This window comes from Notamacropus eugenii, chromosome 3 (assembly GCF_028372415.1).
Source record: "Notamacropus eugenii isolate mMacEug1 chromosome 3, mMacEug1.pri_v2, whole genome shotgun sequence".
Classification (NCBI taxonomy): domain Eukaryota; kingdom Metazoa; phylum Chordata; class Mammalia; order Diprotodontia; family Macropodidae; genus Notamacropus; species Notamacropus eugenii.
In genome coordinates this window covers 401,615,513-401,639,026 of record NC_092874.1, presented here as the reverse complement: position 1 = coordinate 401,639,026, position 23,514 = coordinate 401,615,513, and the positions used below count along the sequence as shown (strand labels likewise).

The 23,514-nt window shown below is 38.4% G+C and overlaps 1 protein-coding gene and 1 long non-coding RNA gene across 7 annotated transcripts in view; one reads left to right on the top strand and one right to left on the bottom strand.

Annotated features, from left to right (window-relative positions):
* Positions 1-23,514, bottom strand: part of PALM2AKAP2 (PALM2 and AKAP2 fusion) — a 536,456-nt gene that overhangs the window by 137,233 nt on the left and 375,709 nt on the right. The gene's annotated exons all lie outside the window — the stretch shown is intronic.
* LOC140530995 (uncharacterized) lies at positions 15-22,973 on the top strand. The gene is made up of 3 exons (XR_011976242.1): positions 15-7,183; positions 15,844-15,951; positions 22,128-22,973. It is a non-coding gene; the product is annotated as an uncharacterized lncRNA (long non-coding RNA).

Sequence of the window (23,514 nt, the reverse complement as noted above, 5' to 3'; positions counted from 1 at the left end):
CCTGGGGCGGGGGACGCGGCCTGGAGCGGCCCGCCCGGCCGGCCTGGGGGGTGAGGGCACCGGCGGCGCGGCCCCGCGGGGGAGGGTGGCCTTCACCGTCCGCTCGGGCCGCGGGCTGAGGAGCCCCGGGCACGAGCCTTTGTGGTTCTGATTCCCTCCGGCCGGCCGTCCACCAACTGATGGAAGACCTACTGTGTGCCTAGGAGGGAGCGCAGAACACCCCTTAGTCTTTGCTTGGTATTTTTTTGGGGGTTGGCTTGTTTGGCCAGTCTTCTCCCTAAGAACATCCGCGGCTCTAAAGAGACTTGTTCAAGGTCACACGGGATCAGGATTTGAACCCAGGCTCCCTGTGGGGGCGGTCGCTGGAGACCCCCCCGCCCCCCCAACACTGGGAGGAAATCCTTGGGTCTTGTGGAAGTGGCCCCGCGCGTGTCTGAGGACTGGAGGGTGCCCCCTCCTGAATAAAGCCCCGCCGGCCTGCTTTGACAGTTGGCAGCTTTGGATTCTACTGAACCCCTCAAGTATGGCAGATGGGAGATGGCCCAAGATGGCCCAAGAGCCCCACTCCCTAAACCGTGCCAGGAGGATGAATTCCGAGTTTGAAATGTCCTCACCCGTGAAGGTGCCAGTCCTGCCCTAGCTTCATTCTTACTCTTTCAGTTCAACCAGTATCCATTAAGGGGCCAGACACTGCTAAAGCCTGGGCCCGCAGAGACCAAGCTGACCCTGTCCTCAAGGATCTCAAGCCAGCTCAAGTTCCACCCCCCAGAATCCCTAGGCAGAATCCTGGAGTTCCCCTAGGACCATGGTCGTCTGGAGAGCAGGCGGATCTGTCCAGGTGACCCAGCACCCTCTGAAGAACATGTGGCCGCAGCTCCTGAACCTCCTGTCCCAGTCCTGTCCTGCTGCTGAGCTGCCACAGATAAAATAAATGGAGCAGCCATGAGAAGTAATGGCCCTGAAACAGGACACTTTAAGTGGGATGCCTTTCAAGAAGCTGACTTTTTAATTTAACAAGCACTTGTTATGTACAAGACCTTGGGCTAAATAAAACAGTGAAATAAACTATGGTTCTTACCCTCAAAGGGTTTTTAGTCCAGTATGTGCAGTGTAATCTAGAGGATGCTTTTTTTCATCTGATTTACCTCCAGGGCTCAATTCATCTCTGGTAGAGACATCACAGTAGTTTCTTTAGACTTTGCAAATGCCAAGAGGTTCATTTTTCCTTATGTTAAGGCAACCTATTTCTTCTCTTTCTATTCTATCTACCCTGTCATTTTTAACTCTTAGATTTCCATGGAATGATTTCTGGTTATGGCAAAGTTAAAGGTCACAAGGAAACTTCCTTCAGCTACATAAACCCCTGCAAGTATATGGAAAAGACCCAGAAGAGACAATGATAAAGAAAACCAGCAGAGAAACAAAAACAAGTTCCTGCATCCGGTCTAGAGCTGGGAATGGGTGGAGGTAAAGGGAAGATTCAAGAAGCTAAGGAAAGGAGCCAAGCCAAGAGAGACAAAGTGAGCTCCAAAACAAGGTTTGAAGCCAGTCAGTGCTCTCAATGGCGTAGGCCACGAGCTAGCCCAAGCTCCAGTATTCAGGTACCTGAAACTAGATTCCAGCCCTGGCCGCTGAGAACAGAAAGGTTGGAACCAGCCTTCATAGGTCACTGTTCAGAGAGGCAGTGCCCAGTAATGCAACGTCCTTCTCAGGTCAGGAAGCTTGAGAGCAGCACCTTCTCCAGTATCCCACTGGGACCTATCAGGAATCCATTAAAGGAGGGAACCAGCTTCCATTTGGGAACTGTGCAGACAGAGTCCAGAACCCACAATGGATTATTAGGAGAACAAGACAGAAGTGACTGAGGCAAAGAGTGGGGCCTAATATCACACCCCACCCAGATCAGCCTCCAGACTACAGACTGGAAAGGACTACACAAAGCCTAAAAAACTCATTCTGAAGTGTCCAAGGGTACTGGTCCAGACAGAAAATCCCAATCCCAGAACTGAGTCTGAAAAAAACAGAAGAAAACATTGAGAAGCCCTACAAAGGTAAAGATCAACAAGAGTAATCTTATAACAGCTCTAAGTAGAGTCTCAGAAAAAAATATCTTGGTTTCAAGGATTAAAAATGGGGCAAAAAAAAATGAAGATTTTTTAGAAATGAAATGAGAATTTAGGAGGAAAAACAGAAATCAAATAAATACTATCAAATGGAAGGTGGAAAGCCCTACTCAAGTAGTAGATTTTCAGGAAAATAAAATGGAGCAAATAGAACTCAATGACTACAATGTGACAAGAAATATCAGTACAAAGTCAAAAAATTGAAGATACAGAAAGAAAAGGTTAAATATCTCCTATCAAAACTAACTGATCTGGAAAATAGGAATAATTCTTAAATGACCATGTCCCTGTAAAAACCACAATCAAACAAAAGCCCTGCATACCCTTTTTCAAGAAATCATAAGAGAAAAATTCCCAAATCTGCTAGAATCAGAGGGCAAAGTAAAAACAGAAAGAATCTACCAATCACTTCCTGAAAAAAAAGTCTCAACAACTCCAAACTGAAAAACATCCAATGATATCATAGCCAAAATCCAGAGCTTGCAAATAAAAAATTTCCCTGGAACTCCAGAAATGGGAAAGGGGTCTGATGAGCTCCCATATTCCTTCTATTGTCCAACTTTCACATATAGACTCTGAAGGTTGTACTTTCCCATGGATTTCTAGAAGTGTCAGATACTATTGCTTGGGAACTCATACAAAGCTAAGTTAATTCATAGTTATTAACAATGGCAATGAACTATGACATTTAGTCAGTGTCAATGGTTTGTAAATATATATTGTTTTTGTAGAAAAATGAGGACTTTTCAAGAAATGTCTAAAAATAGCAGCAGTGAGGTGTTGTATGTGCTCTATTCACCCCCAAAGCTACTTTCCTTCATTGCTTTGTTACTACTTTCCTAGTAATAATAGTTCTTTTCCTTCAAAGAAGAAAAAGAAAAAACAAAAAAGCCATAAAGCGAGTAACCTAGATTCTGTTCTGATTTTCCTTTTACCTTACAAGAGGGATATGCAATTGGTATTAATTATACAGTGCTAGAAATATTCTTTCTGGAAAAGGCAGTGCCAAGTAGCTTAACCCTATATTACTGAATTTGGGGCAATATGTATTACTGATATTTTTAAGAATTAAGAGAGGCATTTTGGTATTGTAGAAAGTAACAGCTTTAGGGCAAGAGATTCTGAATTCAAATACTACCTCTGTCTTTCAATAACTGTAGGATTTTGGTTGTATCACTTAACACATATGTCTTACTAGTCTCTTAATCTATAAAACAAGAGGTTGGACTAGAAGGCTTATTCTAAGGCCCCTTCTATCTCTAAAGATCTTCTGAATACTGAGTGGATGTAGATCATGTTGTAGGATGACAGAATTAGAGCTCAAAATAATGTCTTAATTATTATTATTTTTTAGAAGGAGGAGGGGGTTTAGTCCAGACCTGTGATTTCATCAGTGTAGGGCGTTCGTGGGAATGGATCTTCCTTTATCACTGAAGATAGACAACTGTTTTACCACTTGCAGTCCTAGAGTTTCTGGGGTACTCAGAGACTGAGTAATGTACCCAAGGTTTTACCCAGAAGTAATTACTTGCACATCGAGGGTCCTGACTCAGAGGCTGGCTTGGTATTATGCTACACTGCCAATCTTAAAAAAGGTTTTTAAGGACATATTTTGTTAATTCTGTGTGTGTTGCGTGTGTTTGTCCTTTGATACAGAAGACCATGCCATCAGAGAAATGATGACATGACTTGCACTTGACTTTGTTTTGAGTGAGGGAGGGCTGTGCAGGTCACCAGCCTCACTTCTCCTCCAGAGCCATCTGAATCCAGTGACCAGATATTCATCAGGATGACTGGAGAGGACCCAGAATGAGACAACTGAGGCTAAGTGACTTGCCCAAGGTCACACAGCTAGTGAGTGTCAAATGTCTGAGGTGAGATTTGAACTCAAGTCCTCCTGACTCCTGCACTGGTGCTCTACCCAAGGAGAAGTAGGAAATACACACTGAATAGGAAGAAATAGGCATAAATAATAACTTTACTTTAAAAAAAAACTTACAAAAGCATTTGAAACATCAGCTATTCTCATTTTTTAGAAAGTATAAAAAAGTTTTCAAGAAATCCAACAAAAATTATTAGTGTATGGCCATTCTTTATGTCCATTAAAGTAAAACTAAAAGCATGTTTTGAATCATTTTCACTAGTCAACAAAACAGAGGAAAAGCAGTCATAATTACTTACTATGTGCACAGGGATTTTCTGTGTATCTTTTTAATGTATTAAAGGTTTTTATATATGAAAGAAATTTTTTTGAAAGGACTTCATTTAACTCTCTCAGATGTATTTTTCACATATTTTTGAAGTAAACTACTATGATCTCCAGGAGAAATCAGACATCTAGGATATTCATAGATCTCAAGGGCACTAAGTAAGGCATCTAGGACACCTCAATTTTCTGCCTTGAAAATAAAAGCCTTTTAGGGAAATGCCGTGTTAGGAGAAGAATGATCTTCCTTTCAAAGTGGCCTTTGGTGACCATTTCTGCTGAAATTATTTCCACCACATCGTCTGACCCATTTTAAATGTGTCCCTACATAGGCGTGACCTTCAGGCAGTGTGGAAAATAGAGTTTACTTTAAAGGAAAATGAAAGGGAACAGAGTGGCACTGTGAGAAAGAGAATTAGCAGGATCATAAAAAAGGAAGAATCTTGGAGCCTTAAGTGTCTGAGGAAAGGGCTGGACTGAAAAAGAAGGAAAGGAAATAAAAGATAATCTACCTATCTCTATACATTGTAATATATATGCGTGTATGTATAATATATATACACATATATATTTACATACACACATAAAAACAAACACACTTAGGATGTCCCAATTTTACATTTTAATGGCTTATTGTGGCACTAAGATTTTTAGGACATCCTGTATACAAACATACATGAGAGAAATGATTATTTTCTCTTCTGTTTAATAATTATTATTAGTGAAATCATATTAATTACTCAGAAACCATGTCTCTCAGATTTTTCGTTCATTATGATACACACACACAAATTTGGAGGGGAAAAACAAATTAAGGGAACTTAAAATTCCAGGATGAAAGTAATCTTAAATCTACATCTGGAAGGGACTTTAGAGGTCAGTTAGTCTAACTCCCTCATTTTTGAGATAAGGAAGCTAGGACTTATTATGATTTAGTTTCTTTTCATGACACCACAGCCTGAATATTTGTTAGGTCAGTCATTCATTCATGGATCATTTACTAAGTACAACCCACTATGCTACTTGATTGGGGAAAACAACATTTTTGCAACACTTCACAAGGGTTAATTAGAATTTTTAAAAATAAAATTATTGTTCATGCATACTTCAGTGTAGCACATAACACTGGGCAAGAAGCTTCTGATCTAGCCAGAATGGGAAGAGATGTACACAAATAAATTCAGTGGAAATTAGGATACGATTTCTTCCTTCATTCAAAAAGTATTTTTAAAGTACCTATTATATCCCAGGCACTGTGCTTTCTGCTGAGAACACAAAGACAAAAATATAAGTGTGTGTTCTCAAGGAGCTTATGTTCTGTTGGGGATGGAGGACATGATGAATGTAGGTAAGTAAATACATGATATAAACAAAATAATCACAAAGTAATTACATGTGATTCAGCCTGTGCTTGGAGACTGGAGGTGGAATGCCGTGTCTAGAGAACAACAGATTAGCCAACTTGACTGGAATGCAGTATTCAAGACTGGAAAGGTAGCCTGGAGCCAGGCTGTGAAGGAACTTAAAGGTTTTAAATGATATAAGAGGAATACAGATAATAGGGTCAGATGAAGCATTTCCAAATGGGGAGAAGGGGAAGGGAAGGGTGGAAGGAAGAATCAGATTAGGCTTCATGGAGGAGGTAGTATTTGAGCTGGGTCTTGAAGGATGGGAGGGGAAAGTCAGTAGGCAGAGATGGAGAGGTGAGGATAGGGAACAGTAAGTAGATATTTTGGTCATCATCCGTATTAATGGACAACATCTAATTGACATGTCTGCCCTTTCCATTTCAAATGCGTTTGTCTCCATTTCTCTAATGCTGCTTTTTTTAAGGTCAAAATCGAGATCTAGTGCATACTGCTGATGCTCCATTCCACTGCAACGTTTTTGTGGAGGCTAAATGCTACTTCAACCATCTTGAATTCAGATTCTGTACTCTACACTGATTTAATTTTATTACGTTTTCTACAGGGATTATACAAATGCTTGTTCCCACTTATTGATAAAAGCACATACAAGACTTGACTTGGTTTGTGTTCCCTATTTGTGTTTCATCATGTTGAAGATACTCTAATAAAGCTTTTCTGGGAAGGCAGGAAGTATTATGAATTGCCAGTTGATATTTCTGGCCATCTCAAAAGAAATTATGGACTATTGGTGATAGAACCCTTCTGAACTAAAGGGGAAGGTGTACCAGGGAAGCATGGGAAGACGTATATGAAATGATGCAGAATGAAGTTAAGCTGAACCGCAAAAACAATATGTACAACCATTGCTGCCACAAAAATGGAAATGACAGAAGATTGGAACTGAATACCATGAATACCATAATGATGGAGAAATTTTGCCCTGAAGATAAATACAGAAAATGTATTGGGAAATAAAATGATGTTGTAAAAACCAAAGATACTCAAATGTAAAAGCACAGTGTCTGGCACATAGTAAGCACTATAAAAATGTTAGCTATTGATGATAGCTAGGTGGTGCAGTGGATAGAGTACCAGGCCTGGAGTCAGGGAGACATCTCCCTGAGTTCAAATCCAGTTTCAGATACTTAGCTGTGTGACCCTGGGCAAATCACTTAACGTTATTTGCCTCGGCTTGCTTATCTGTAAAATGAGCTGGAGAAGGAAATGGCAAACCATTCCAGTATCTTTGCCAAGAAAACCCCAAAAGAGTTGGACATGATTGAAAACAGCATTGATGATAATGCTGCCGCTGCATCTGTGATCTCATGAATTCAAAAATTCTTTCCAATGATGATGATCTTGACCCATCCATGCCTGTCCAGCCTAGGTGACCCATCATCTGCTCCCCCCATAAATTCATCACAGAGGGTCCACCCAACATGGAGGTAGGTGATGGTCTTCCTCTTTTTCTCCTAACGTCACAAGCGTAACCATGAAGCATTACTGCCATCATCCTTTCTTCTCAGGATCTAACAATAATCTTCTTTTCCTATCATATAATTCCTCAATGATATTTTTTACCTCTGGTTTTCTTTGGATTTCTTGACTGGTTATAAGTTGCAGCTTATTCATACCATGATGCAACTCTTCATGGCTTTCTATATGATTTAAAATTTTTAAATTTAAAATTCTTTCTTAAAAAAAAAACGCTAACTTTAGAAGAGGAAGAAAGAGTTAGAAATTCTAGTAAAGGAGGAGGAGATATTTGAGCATGTTTGGCTACCAATAATTCTAATTACTCATACAATTAGCCTAATTTAGGAAGTCTTCATATCTGTTCTCTACTATGCTTTAGAGAAGCTGAGTAAACTGCTTTCCTGGATGTACCATATTTATTTTCTTTTCCTACATCTGTAAATGAATTTTTTATGTTTTTTCTCAAATACATGTAAAAACAACTTTAACATTAATTTAAAAATAATTTAATCATTCACTCTTTATGTGCCCTCCCCCCTCCTTGAAAAGGCAAGCACTTTGATATAGAATGTATAGATACTATACATTCTGTATAGTAATTCTCCACTGCCAAAATCCATTAGAGGAAATGGTGGCCTGATTATATTTACTCACACAAGCTGCTTTGAAGACTTTTTTTTTTTTGGTGATACTTAAAAATCATTCTGGTTCAGTGAAGCATTCCAAACCCCAATGGGTATTTTTTTTGCCTTTCTATTTCTTTTCCACATTATTGTTCCTTATTCTACCTGTAACCTGCCAGCTACGATTGAGTGTTCTTCAGAACATCAGGGCCCCTCTTTGTGTCACACAGTTTAAACTTTCTAATGCCCATGTACATGGTATCAAAAAATACTGCGATGTCTCATTCCCTAACAAAATGGCTAAAAGACACAAAGGGACCTAGGTATGTGAGGATGGTACAAGTAGGGGGCCAGTATAGGAGAGGTAAAGAGTAAAAAGGACAAAGACACAGGAGATCAAAGTGGGAGGGACAGAGAGAGTATACGTGTAGAAAGAGATACATATCTTGAATCCCACATTGCTAAGACTCATGAGCTGCATAGCTCATGGCTGGGAAGTTAACCTCTGTTTACAACCAAAACATTCTTAAAAATCCAGTGAGCGCTTCAGAGTTCATGCCCTAACAGAGACAGTTGAAAACAAGTTACTTTTTAAATATAGCATTGTAAAACTATCTCATGGGTGAAAGTTTAAAAAAACAAACAAATAAACAAGCAAACTATACTTGGAATTTATGTTGCTTCATAGAATCCGAACCTAAAGAATTTCTGACAAATACCTTTCTACAGGATCAACAAAATGCTTTCAAAGTGAAATTGTGAGCTTTAAAAAAAAAGTAGCTTTCTGTTTTATTTTTATGAGATACTTCACCTGTGAACAAGGGGGAGAAGGGTTTAGATTTCTCCTGAAAGATTGTTGTTTTTTTCTTAAAGCCTCAAAATAGCTATTATATTTACAAACCAGGCTATTTTGTTCTCTCAAAAATTCCAATCGTTTCTCTCTAAGATCAGAAGTATAAGCTAATAAGTGACAGAAAGAAGCAAACTTTTAAAATGTAATTTAAATGAAGAAAAGAAGAGGATGCCTTAGCAAAGCCAATAATTCTGTGGTCTTGGAGTTCCATTTAAATCTCACCTCTGACCCTTATTAGGCACGGGACCCTAAGGAAGTCAGTTGACTTCCATATGTTTCAGGTGACTCCAAAGGCTTTCCTACTATCTCCACTATTCCTGGTCAGCCACCCTTGCCTCTTGAACTAGAGGCTATGCCTTCAAGGACTACCACCCTGGGCCTCAAATGGCCCACTGTTTCGCAACAGCCTGGCCCCAGTAATGTCTCACTTTTCTCCCATGACATCTCCTTGCTGGTCACCCTTCCACTCACCCTCTATCTACCCTTCGCACTACTTCCCCCCCTCAACTCTCATTTCAGTTCTAGAACAATAACCAAATCAATTATTCCACTGCTTCTGGGAAAATGTGTCAATCTACTTCTTTGTGGCTTTTTCCCCTCTTACCGATAACTTTCTAAAATGCTGATATAGTCTTCCCCTGTTAGAAGAGAAACTCATTGAGGAAAGAAACTGGTTTTGTTTTTGTATTTGTATCTCAAGTGCTTACCACAGTCCTTGGCACATTATAAGTCATTAATAAATGCTTAATAAATTCATTCAAGTCAGAGATAGATTGTGAACTGCTTTGATACAGGGAGTTCATTATGTCAGTATCTGAGTAATGAAGAAAGGGTAAATACTGATGCTTTAAATTTCAGCCATTTAATAGGTAGTCTCTGTTTATCAATGGTTATGCTGAGTTCATATTTAATGAATAGTCTAAAATTATCTAAAGAGAAAAGTCTTCTTTTTACTAACACTATATCTAAATTAGATTTGTTGTTCTTGTTATTGTGTTCAACTCTTTTTGTCCCTATTTGAGGTTTTCTTGGATACTGGAGTAGTTTGCCATTCCCTTCTCCAGCTCATTCTATGGATGAGGAAATTGAGGGAAATAGGATTAAGTGACTTGCCCAGGGTTAAATAACTAGTAAATGTCTGAGGGCCGATTTGAACTCAGGTCTTGACTCCAGGCTGGGCATTGTATCCACTGTACCACCTGCCTGCCCACGATGAAACTGTTGTTCTAATAATTTTTAGTCCTGTTTGACTCTTCATGACCCCATTTGGAGTTTTCTTGGCAAAGACACTGAAATGGTTTGCTGTATCCTTCTCTAGCTAATTTTATAGATGAGGAAACTGAGGTAAACAGGGTTAAGTGACTTGCCCAGGGTCACGCAGTTAGCACATATCTGAGGTCAAATTTGAACACAGGTCTTCCTCACTCTAGGCTGGGCACTCCACTGTGCCACTTAGCTGCCCTAAATTAAATTATTGATGCCCAATATCCTTCAGTGATGGAAATAGGTCACAGGAGAGCTCAATGAGCTTGAAAGCATCCTGAGAGGGGAGATCGTGATGGTGGACTTTCTTAGCCTAAAAGAAGATAGGATCATTGATTAAGAGCTGGAAGGAAAAAAAAAAAAAAAGAGCTGGAAGGGGCCTTAGGGTATAGCATCCAAAGTTCTGATTTTAGAGCTGAGACCTAGAGAGGTGAGGTGCCTCACTCATATAATTGCTGATTAATTTCTTATTTGGAAAACAAAGCCTGCAAGTTATCTGGTGAAATGAAGTTTAACTTAACTTTAAACTTAAGGAAAGCCATCTTGCTTTTAAGCAGTCATAGGACTCCTAGAGTTTGTTGGCAAAGCAAAAAGTTTAACAATGTTTATCTTCCTCAAACTCCCTATATCCTGCATTCTAATTGAACAGATGTTTCTTTCTATAGTAAATTGCCTGTGCTATATATCATGGAAATCCTGCTCTAATTATCAGGACCATATATCACCTATATCCTGCTTTAATGGTCTGTACCATATATTACTAATATCTTGTTAAAAAGCTTGCTTCTTAACTATGAATTTGTTTTTCTGTACCATCACGAATCCTTCTTAGAGCATAGCCCATCAGAATGGAATAAGTCTTCTTTGGTTTTTGTTGTTGTTTTGATTTTCTCTATAAAAGTAAATTTTTGGGGAAAATCTGGTTGACTTTTTTTCTCTCTCTGTGCATCTCCCTTGTATTTCAAGTTAAAAAATTGCTGACTAGTGCCTGTTTCTTGGGGTTTTTCTTTCACGTACCACAATCAGATCTGATGGGCAGGGGATTTCTTATTCAGAAACTTCAGTATGTCTTAGGAAATCCAGACCACTGGGTGACATTATAAATCAGGGAGGGATGACTGTATAGGACCCTGTCAAAGAGCTAAGTGTGTCAACAGAATGCCACAGAGTTGTCTTGACAGTAACCTCAAATTTGGTTCTCTGAGTGGAACTGATGTGTTATTCCAGTGTTTTTGTACCTATTGATGGGTTCCTGTGAGTCTTCTGAACCTTGAAGTTTTTCTGTGGAGTAAACTAAAGGCTGCTCTACCAAACACTCCTTGTAAAGAACACTTATTCACATCTGGGGAAATTCTAGGCATGAGTTGTAGGTAAGCATTAATTTGGAGATTCTCCTGGAGTTACTCCAGATGGAAGCAAGCATTAATTTGGAGATTCTCCTGGAGTTACTCCAGATGGAAGCAAAAGAAAGATGAAATGGGCCTTTGAGGGTCAACTCCCAAGATTAGACCTGGTCTATTTTAGATGACAGTCTTGGTGGTGGGGGTATTGAATTATGTTTCATTTTGTCTTTTATGCTTGATATCAAGTGGGCTTATAAAATAAGCATATGCATATATTTTCCCAATCAATGGTGTATGTCCAAAGAACTAGAAGTAATTATAACATTTAAAGGGAGGGCACAAGCTTAATGAACTGTCCAAACACTTGAAACTGCTTACAGCAGCATAACGATTTGTTTTATATGAAGGAAAAAACAAAAAGAATCTTCTGGATTGCACTGGAATGTCGTCTCTTAAGAGGGATTTTCCTGTGTCACTCATGATAAATTTTATGATGAGCTTTGAAATACTTTTCATATTTAAGGATTTGGTTTTTTGCTCAGGGTTATTATTTCTAGAATCTGTATTTTAAAATAAAATAATCAGTCTTTATATTTGAATATTCATTCATTTAAAATCTGAACGAACCTTTTGTTTACAACAACATAAAATTTTTAAGAAATGTTAGTGAAAAAACAAAAGCTGGAAAAGACTTGAATAGGAAAGAATTTGCAAGAATTCTGTGTGCAAGAATCTGTGATATATATTTTCCCAAAGTTTTGAAAAAAAATCACTCAAAAAGCAACAAATACTATTTTGTTTGTACCACTAACTATGGAAACAACAATGCCACTGCAGACATGAAATAGCCATTCTTCCAATTCCAGGTACGGAAGTCTTTCTCATCAGTTTTTTTTGTTTGTTTGTTTTTAACATATGCTTGATTTCTATGCGATTCAATGAGGACGGTTGCTTTTTGCACTGAAATCAGACCTTCCCACCACCAGCCCCTGTCCAAGTTGCCTCCATCTGTGTTGCATCATATTTACAAATCATAGGAGTAGAATGACCATGAAAATACGTAACCACAATAATAAGGATAGAAGGATAAACCTTACAAATAATACCCTAGAGATGAAAATCTAATTGGAGACCATCAAACACATTATTTACATTTGAATATATAATTTTGCAGTTCAAGAATTTATGCAAAGGGAGTCTACAAGGATATGTTCTTTATCTTAGGCTATGAAGCAAGGTGGATTCCTATTATATACCAGATTGGTAGAATTATCTTTTTACAGATTACTTCTGAAAGTTTCCAAGATGAAGCTCACTAATACATTCATAGTGTTAGAGGATAAATAAAAGGGAAAAAATCAAGTAGCATGTCATTTTCATTTTTCCCACCACGATGCATACGTCAGTCAGAATTAAAATGAGATGTGAGACGAACAACTGAAGGTTGTAGAGTTTACTTTCAGCATTACTCAGCACTGATTTTAAAAGTGGGGGGGCTTTAGAAATTCAAATATAGATTCTCAAAGTGCACCCTAGGGGGGGCGAGGCTCCCTTTCATTTGGGGCTATTCCTAAGAATTTTCCTGGAGTTGAACAGTTTTTCCACAGAACGTTTTCTATTGAATTAACTGTAGTTACTTAAATATATAGTTTATAGCTATCTAATTATCGTTATAAACTTCATAGTTATCTAATGAACTATAGTTATAAAGGGGATTCCCTTTCAGGAATTCTTCAAGGTCAAAACAATTTTCATAATAATACTAAAATGTTATTTGTCTATTAAAATATTCCTCCCTTTTTAAAGCTACTTATCTGTGTGAAGCCAAGATTTTCTTCATATGTTTCAGTCAAAACAACACGTTATAACAGATCAAATAGAGAAACAAATATGAGAATCCGGCTGTTTTCTATCAAGCCAGACATTAAAGAGATTTGCAAAAATACGCAAAACATCGCCAGTCTTTTTTGTTTGTTTGTTCTGGAAAAATATTTTTGTCATAAAGTATGTTATTTATGTTAACATATAATGGATTTATTACTATTATGTTTTAATGGATTAAAAGAATAATCTTATAAGGGCTAAGACATACCCTTTCATTTAAAAAAAAAAACTGTCACTGTGCCAGTTTAACTCCTTCCCTTTGATACAACAGAAAGTTCACTGGGGGAAGGGGAAGGAGGAAGGGGTATAGTAGTAAATCATGTACTTACCACCAACACTGGGATATAATTAATTCAATAGAAAACCTTCTGTGGAGAAACTGTGACTACAGGAAAATTCTCAGAATTAGTCTATCTCTTATAAATCATCACAAAATGAAATGTTGGGGCAGGGGTGGGGGTGGGTGGGAGAGAACCAGTGCTCAGAACTATGATTTCATTCCTATATGGAGCTCCTGGTGTGGAAACTCTCTCTATTAAAGCAGATTAGCAATTGTCCTGTAACTTGTAGTTTTAAAGAGTTGCCTGGGACACCGAGTTTTGGTGAGTCACACAAAGGACACATAATGCACGTGTCAGATGGAGGATGTGAACCAAAGTTTTCCTAACTCCATAATGTCTCTTCAGAGAAATCTTACTGCAGAGAATCCCTTTAAGTACAGTGAATGTGGAAAGCTCTGGAAATGTATGTGTCGCGATGGGGGTAGAACAGGGAGGTTGAAGGAGGGTCAGGATGCCTTATTAAAAACAGGAAATTCATAGTAGAGAGGGACCCTCTGAAAGCAACGAATGTGGAAAACCTCAAGTTAAATTGAGAACCTTACGAAACACAAGAGAATGAATTATAAAAACTTTTTGATTTCAATAATAATTGACATTTTTATAAAGGGGGAGGGGTACAGAGAGAAGAGAGATGGAGAAGATAGATCCAGAGTTTGAATGGACCTTAAAGGCCATTTTGTTCAATACCTTCATTTTTACAGATAACAAAACTGAGACCTTATAAAGTTAAGAGGGGCAACTAGGTGGATAGAGTGCAGTGGATAGAGCACTGACCCTGGAGTCAGGAGGACCTGTGTTCAAATTCATCCTCTAACACTAACTAGTTGTGTTATCCTGGGCAAGTCACTTTACTTCGCCCAGTTTCCTCATCTATAGAATGAGCTAGAGAAGGAAATGGCAAACCACTCCACTACCTCTGCCAAGAAAACCCCAAATATGGTCACAAAGCCTCAGACATGACTGAAATGACTCAAGAACTTAAGTGATTCATCCCAAAGCACTTAACAAGATCTGAACCCATGTCCTTTGTAGCTAGTGTTCTCTTCCTCATTTTTAAGTCATCAAAGCATTTCATACATGTTATCTCATTTGAGCCTTACAACAGTCCTTTGAAGTAGGTACCGTTATTTCCATTTGATAGATGAGAAGACTGAGGCTCAGAGCGGTTGAGACTTGCTTGTGATTTTACAGCCTGGAGGCATTAGAGAGGGGATCTATGGTCAAGTTCAGCCATTATGCCACAATGTCATCTCAATGTACTTGGTGGACCCTTATGTGGTAACACTAACCAGATGCTTTTATTCAACCATTGGTTGTACCATGCTGTGGGATGATCTTTGGCAAAACCTCATGCTTTAATCTACATAAGGAAATTCATATTGGAGAAAAAGCATTTGAATTTAACGATCTGGAGGGCAAACTTTAATGAACATAAAAGGAAATATGGTGTAGAGGAAAGAATGGTGAGTGATTTGGTGTCACAGCCCCTGGGTTAGAATAAGGGCTTTTCTATCTCTTAGTACCTATGTGAGCTTGGGTGAGTCACTTTATCTGATCAGACTTCAGTTTAGATATCCATACCGGGGTTGTTGGACTAGAAGAACTCCATAATCCTAGCCAACTCTAGTTTCACTTTTGCCATTAATTTCAGGATGTAAATGAAAGCAAGCAAGTAAAAACAACAGAAGAAGTTTAGTAGTAGTTTCCTCTCTTTGATGTTTATTTTCTCAGACTGATGACTATCCTACCTCTGATGAATATTTGGATAAGAGGGTGGTACCATACTTCCTCTATGTTCCTTTGACATCTGAATTGTAGAATTATAAGCTTTAGAGTGGGATGAGACCATAGGGAACATCTCACAGGGACTGGTATCATTTTATTGATGGGGGATCCTGAGGCCCACTGGGCAGCTAGGTGATAGAGTCAGAAGACCTGAGTTCAAATTCAGCCTCATACACTCAGTAGTTGTGTGACCCTGAACAAGTCACTCAACCCTATTTGCTTCAGTTTTCTCATCTGTAAAATGAACTGAAGAAGGAAATGGCAAACCACTCTGGTATCTTTGCCAAGAGAACACCAAATGGTGCCATGAAGAGTTAAACAGGACTGAAAACAACTGAACAACAACAATGACATTGAGGCCCAAAGAGATGATAATGATGATGATGATGATGATGATGGTGATGATGGTGGTGGTGATGGTGGTGATGGTAGTGGTGGTAGTGGCGATAATAGTAACTAGGATTTATACAGTGCTTCTTATGTTCCAGATAATGGGCTAAGCACTTTAACAGTTATTGTCTCTTTTGATCCTCACAGCAATCCTGAGAGAGGTACTATTATTACCCTAGTTTCACAAATGAGGAAATTCAGACAAACAGAGGTTAAGTGACTTGTCCAGGGTCACACAGCTAACACATATCTAAGGTAAGATTTGAACTCAGGTCTTTCTACTCTAGGCCCTACAGTCACCCTAATGCTCTTAAGCAAAAACTCATGCTTTACTCTAGACAAGGAAATTCATATTGCAGAGAAATCATTTGAAATTATTGAGCTCAAGTGTGTGTGTGTGTGTGTGTGTGTGTGTGTGTGTGTCCTTCACTGCCGAGGAAGACCATGCCATCAGAGAAATGATGACATGACTTGCACTTGACTTTGTTTTGAGTGAGGGAGGGCTGTGCAGGTCACCAGCCTCACTTCTCCTCCAGAACCATCTGAATCCAGTGACCAGATATTCATTAGGATGACTGGAGATGACCCAGAATGAGACAACTGAGGCTAAGTGACTTGCCCAAGATCACACAGCTAGTGAGTGTCAAGTGTCTGAGGAGAGATTTGAACTTGGGTCCTCCTGACTCTTGCACTGGTGCTCTATCTACTGCACCACCTAGCTGCCCTATTGAGCTCAAATACATCCTTCTAGAAGGAGGCCATTCTCTCCATTTTCAGCTCCCTTTTATGAGCTGTCTTACTTCCTCCATTAAAATTTAGTAAGCTCCCCTAGGGCAGAGACTATGTTCTATTTTGTTTTGCATTTGTAATCCCAGCATTTGGCACAGTGCCTGGCACATAGTTAGAGCTTAATAAATGTTTGTTGCCTTTCCAAAAAGGAAACTAGTTAGATTGCCTTCTGAAACCATGCAAGAAGGTCATCATAGCTGACTATGACAAATATTTAGTTTAGCTTCTGTCAAAAGTATTCATTGAATTTAATTTAAGCCCTTTCTTCATGTATGTTGACTTGTTGATTGCTTCAAACAGCTCTCAGTGATTTTCTACATTTAAGTAGGGGACATCTGATCAAAAAAGGTAAGAGTGCTTATTTGAAAATGGCAACACACCCAGAGAGGATACAGAATGTGCAGTCAAAGCAACGTTAGTCAGCTCCATTAGGAAATCATGAAGATGTTAACAGGCAGGACCTTACCAGAGGACAGAAAAAGTTGGGATGATAGAGTATCTCTACTGCTTTTATACTTATAAATAGGGAATACCTTATCCCAATAAAGGAAACTTCCCCTATCAATGTAGGTCAGCCATAATCTCTGTAGTTTATCATGCCAGAGAGTTGCCTAGATCATTTCAGAGGTGAGGCTTGAAGCCAGGTTTTCCTTACATAGAGACTAGCTCTCTTTCCCACTACCTCACACTGCCTCTCCTATTCATACATGTGATATACAAATGTGTAAAAGTACATATTGTATATATCAACCCAATTTCTATCTTAGTAAGTGAGTAAACTCAAAGGAGTGATGGTTCAGTTGTATCTGACTCTTCATGACCCCATTTGGGGTTTTCTTGGCAGAGATGCTAGAATGGTTTGCCATTTCCTTCTCCAGCTCATTTTACAATTGAGAAAATTGAGGCAAACAGGGTTTAATGACTTGCCCAGGATTACATAAGACATATGTAGTCAAAAGCACCTAGAACTTGGATATGGGCATGTGGACACTTTAAAAATAGATTAAGTTAAGATGATGAAGAGATTCATAAAAAAAATATCATTCCCTTCAATCATTTATCAAACTCAGGCTGAAGCAACTAGATCAAGAATACAAGTCTGTAGAAAGGTCAAGATATGCCAAACTTGAGCCACAGATCTTTAGCTCAAGGGTTTTAAAAATTACATAAACCACAGTTCTCCATGTGCTCACTTCCTAGGGATATCAATGGGAGGCAGTTTTCATTTAGAACCTAGGTTTAGAAAAACATGGAACTTAGACTTTAATATATATGTACACAGAAAAGACATCCTCAATGAAACGCTGAGATGGTGGCAGAAAAATAAGACATCTGTCATGCTCAAATGAAATTTCCCATAGCTGTAAAACTGGAGATCACTTCCCAATGAGAATGCAGAATAGCACAGAGGTAAAGGAAAATCCAGATTAATTTTCAGTGAAGTGAGCAGTGGTATACATGACCCAAAGCCATAATATGGAATGTACGATGTGATTTGCTTTCCATCTCCCACTCCTCTCTTGATTTTTTGCTTTATTATTAAGGTTTGTCTAGGCTAATATTGAAATGGTTTTGTGTTACTGAGGATAATCCATACAGCAGATAATCCAAACTTAGATAATGGAGAGAGCTGGCTCAGTAGCTGAGCAGCCTCACAGATAGCAGGAGGCTAGAGTCAAGAAGTCTCCTCTTTGTGAGTTCAAATCCATCCTCAGATACTTACTAGTTGTGTGGCCCTGAGCAAGTCACTTAACTGTTTGCCTCAGTTTCCTCATCTATAAAATGAACTGGAGAAGGAAATGGCAAATCACTCCAGTATCTTTGCCAAGAAAACCCCAAATGGGGTCATGAAGAGTCAAGGTAATGATGACGATGATGATCACTAATATTTATACAGTGCTTATCATGTGCCAGACACTGGACTAAGTATTTTAATAGTTATTTTCTCATTTGATCCTCACAACATCCCTAGCAGGTAAATAGTATTATTATTCCAATTTTACAGATGGTTCAACATCTGGGAGTATCCCCCACAAGGCAGCAACTTCTGGTACAGCAGAATGAGCTCTATCAAGGAACCATGTGACATAATAGATGGAACATTAGATTTGAAGACCCAGAACCTGGCTCAGCTACTTTCTTAGCCGTATGACCTTGAGAAAGTCACTTACCAATTTAGATCCATATATTTTCTTCACTTACAAAATGAATAGTTTATAGGAGATCAGCTTGGGATCCATGAATTTGTTTTTTAAAGACATTTTTACATTATATTTAAACATTTTTACATTATATTTCAATAGAATAGGTTTCCTTTGTAATCCACTATTTTACTTTGTGCTTTTAAAAGCACTGTTCCAAGAAAGAGTTTGTAGGCTTCACTAGACTGCCAGAGGAATCCAGGACACAAAAAAGATTAAGAATTCCTGGACTCTATAACCTCAAATATCCCTTCCAACTCTGAATTAATATTTGTAGATGCAACCCTTGATCTTTGCAGACCTGGCCTGTTTTATGGACTGATGGGCAATCTACTTGTAGACTTAACACCTTACTGTGTTGCTCTTAGCCACCTGCTCGTTGCTGACATCCAGAATGTTAGTGTCAGAGAGGGACTGAGAAATCATCCAGTCTCTTCTTTGGCCACAAAACGGAGAACAATATGTATGTTAGGGAGAACTCCCAAATAATACCAAAGTTGAAATAAACAAGAAAACAATACCTTCTTGGTCAAGGAAACAGATTGAGAACAATCCACTTGTGCACAATGCAGAAAGGAATGCTGGTCACCTATGGTCAGCTTTTTCATGGAGATCCTGTTTCCTTCCCTCTCACCCCTACCCATACATACAACAATCGCAGTCAGTAATGAAGACTTCACATGCAACGGGCAATTCTATATGTGGGTTTGGCCATAAAAGAGGCTCAGCAGGACAGATCCATTAAACGCAAAGGGTAAAGAAAGATAGAACATGTGACATCTATTCGCTACAGGAAGAAGCTAAGTGCCTTGCCTCGTTGTAGAAAAGAACATCTGCCCTTCCATTATGATTGGCTGTTTTTCTCCCAGGAATGATTTTTGATGTCCAAAGAAGTAAAGGACCTTGTTTATTCTGCATTCCTATTTCTGGATTGTGAAATGCTTCTTACACCCAGATTCTTTCAGCTTGTCAAAATGGGATCTATCTTACTTTTTATGTGAGGCTGTGAACAGGGATTGAAGAGTAAGAAAGGATTGGTTTTGATATTTGAAATACAACAAAGCCAGTGATATCTTCCTCAGAAAATGAGAACTGAATTTGTTAGGCTTCATTTGGCAGAGAATCTTTTTATTCAGTCTCCCCTCAGTGTAAGTGGAAGGAGGAATTTGCCATTTATTTGACTCCTTTGGTTACCTCTGACACCCCTCTCACCACCCAATCAAAAGATAAATGTCCCAACACCCAGGCCATATTCTACATGAGTGTTTTTCAGTGAAAAGATCTAAGGGTGCCAACATTACTGTCCCAAAACTCATTTAAAAAAGAAAAAATTTTAAGCTATCTATAGTCATATTAAAAAAAATGCTCTAAATCACTATTGATTAGAGAAATGCAAATCAAAACAAGGCTTACATACCACATCACACCTATCAGATTGGCTAACATGACAAAACAGGAAAATTATAAATGTTGAAGATGTAGGAAAATTGGAACACTATTGCATTGTTGGTGGAGTTGTGAATTGATCCAACCATTTTGGAGGGCAATTTGGAACTATGCCCAAAGGGCTATAAAAATGTGCAAACCCCTGGACCCAGCAATACCACTTCTGGGGCTTTATTCTAAAGAGACCATAAAAATGGGAAAAGGACCCACGTACAAAAATATTTATAGCAGTTCTTTGCCTAGTGGCAAAGAATTGGAAACTAAGGGGATACAACTGGGGAATGGCTGAACAAGTTGTGGTATATGAATGTAATGGAATACTATTATGCTGTAAGAAATGATGAGCAGGCAGATCAGAAAAACCTGGAAAGATATATATGAACTAATGCAGAGTAAGGTGAGCAGAACCAGGAGAACACTGCACACAGTTACAGTCACACTCTTCTCAGCAATGCAAGGTTCTAAGGCAATTCCAAAAGACCCATGATGGAAAACACTGTCCACATCCAGAGAAAGAACTATGGAATCTGAATGCAGATTGAAGCATATTATTTGCTCTCTTTCTCTCTCTGTCTTTCTCTGTCCCTCTATCTCTCTCTCTTTGTTTTGTTTCTTCTTTCTCATGTTTCATCCCACTGGTTCCAATTCATTTTTACAATATGACTAATGTGAAAATATGTTTAATAGGAATGTATATGTAGAGCCTATATCAGATCGCACACCGTCTTGGGGAGAAGACAGTGGAGGGAGGCAGAGAAAATTTAAAACTCAAAATCTTGTAAAACTGAATGTTGAAAACTGAAAATAAATAAATTAATTTTTTAAAAAAGAAAAATTTTTACAAGAAAGTGCAACTCATTATATCATATGAATTTTCAGAAAGGTGGTTTAGGCATTTTTACAGTGAAACATCAGAAGACTGAATAAAGCTAGAGAAAAAGCGAGCAAAGTACATATCTGTGCATGTACGTGTGTGTGTGCATGTGTGCTCATGTATGTGGATGTGTTTCCCCCAAAACTCATTTCTAAGAATAGTCTATCCCCTAAACAGCTTTTACAATGCAAATGAACAGACTCAGAACAAGTGAACAATTCTTGCATGCGCTAATGCTGCAGGTTCCCATAAAATAAAGTCTTTGGTGATTAGAAACAGTTATTATCTTTTAGCTTTCAAGGTGGGGTATTTATTTTTGCTTACTGACTGCAAGCTTCTTAATGGATGGATGGACAAAGAAAAAAAATTTCTGACCGGTTCCATCATCCTTGTATGTTTCTAGTAAAAGACCACTTCAGAAGCATAGGTTTGCCTGAGGACAGCAAAGTTATTCTGCTGATAGATAATGGTAAAGTTTATATTGAGCAATCAGCCCAAATATCTAGGAATAGATTTAAACATCTTTCTGTGCAACTCTATCACATTCAGTCTCATAAATTCCACTTCTGCATCTGGGGGGAATTCAGAATATATAAAAGGTTTGTGATTTTGTCCATGCGGCTGCTTGATCTACCAACACTGATTGTGACATCTCAGCAACTTAGTGGACAGTCTCTGAGTATTGCTGGGGCCAAAACATTTATCAGCCTGTGGCCAACCTGGGCAACGAGCCTTTCCAAACACAAGTAAGCTGATTCTCAGACAACAAAAATCTAGTCCATCCCCAGAATTGTGATTCACCATATGACATTAAGTTTCATAAGAAAGTTGGTCCATTAGCCAAGCACTTAAAAATCAGCTAGAACATTAACGATTACATTGTTAACATCGCTTGTGACTAAAATTCCGTTAAAAGACAAACATCAAGGATCATGTGATGAGAGCATATTACAGATCACTGAGTCAAAAGGAAGAAATGTTAAATGAGTCCAGGAAACAGATGGCCTTGGCCCAGAGGCAAGGGAGATCTCAACTATTTGGACATTTGCTGGTATGTTCTCTTAAAAACAGAGGAACTAATATCTTGGTTTACATTAATGATAATTTAATTTTTCCAACAGCTGAAGAAGTCAAGACTGGAACTGCTACTCTGTACCTGGTTCTGATACCTAAGGAAGAATTGGTTGCTGAAAGACAAGGAATTCAAGTCTTCAGAGTAAGGCTCTATTTGGGGTTTTTAATAGAAGAGATGATAATTGATAGTCTGACTCATACCCTAGATTTGGTAGAAAATGGGTTTTGAGAGTTTGGAGAGAGGATGGGTAGTATCCCATGGTGTCACTTTCTATAGACCAAATGAGCCCCCAGTGGGATGGAAAGCTCTCAAGAAGAAAAATTTTTACAACATAATCTTAAATGATTTAAAAGAGTAAGAATAAAGTGATAACCATCTAAAGAGAGTAATACAGGTGCATAGGAATGTCAGGGCAGCTAAGTAGCACAGAAGATAAAGTGCCAGGTCTGGAGTCTGCAAAACTCATCTTCCTGAGTTCAAGTCTGTCCTCAGACACTTTCTGTGTGACCCTGGGCAAGTCACTTAATCCTTTTTGCCTCAGTTTCCTCATCAGCAATGAGATGAGGAAGGAAATGACAAATCACTCCAGTATCTTTGCCAAGAAAACCCCAAATCAGGTCACAAGCAGTCGAACACAGCTGAAAAAACAACTGAACAACAATACAGGAATCTCATCAGTCAACTTTAATTTTCAAAAAGACGTGTATAGACAAAGAGGAAGTATTGTTATGGAAAGCCAGGCTTGGGGCTAAGAAGATCTGAATTCAAGTCCTACCTTTAACACATACTACTCTAACACATACTAGCATATCATTTAACTCAGAGCTTCCCAGACCTATTTGGTCTACCACCCCCTTTAAAAAAAAAAAAATTAGGAAATCTACTTTTTTTGAACTTGTTAACGATTTTTTAAAAATTTTATATCAAAATATATCAAAATATATTTGATATATTTTATATCAAAAATATAATTTTTTTGCAATGATGCATCTTAAATTTCATAATTTATTGTAAATTTGTGGGGTTTTTCCTGAATTGAAATTTTGATGATGCAATATTGAATCATGAAACATATAGTATTGTATTTTAAACAAGTCGTTATACACACATATTCCTGACAATATGCTAGTCTGCTAATGTTTGCTTGTTAAGACCTATCAGCTTAGCATACACATATATATGTATATATATATATATGTAATCATGTATATAACCAAGTTATATGTATAACCAAAGGTCAGTTATAATTTGCATTTTGTATATTTGTTTGGAAAATAACATAATCACTACTACTTTAACTCTTACACAACAGATGAAACACGTAAGAACAGTTTTTCAAAAACTCTCAAAAACTTTCTTATCTTCTCATAGATTGTTCCAATGCCCCCCACGGGATGCTATCGCCCATTTTGGGAATGTCTGAAGTTGCTGTA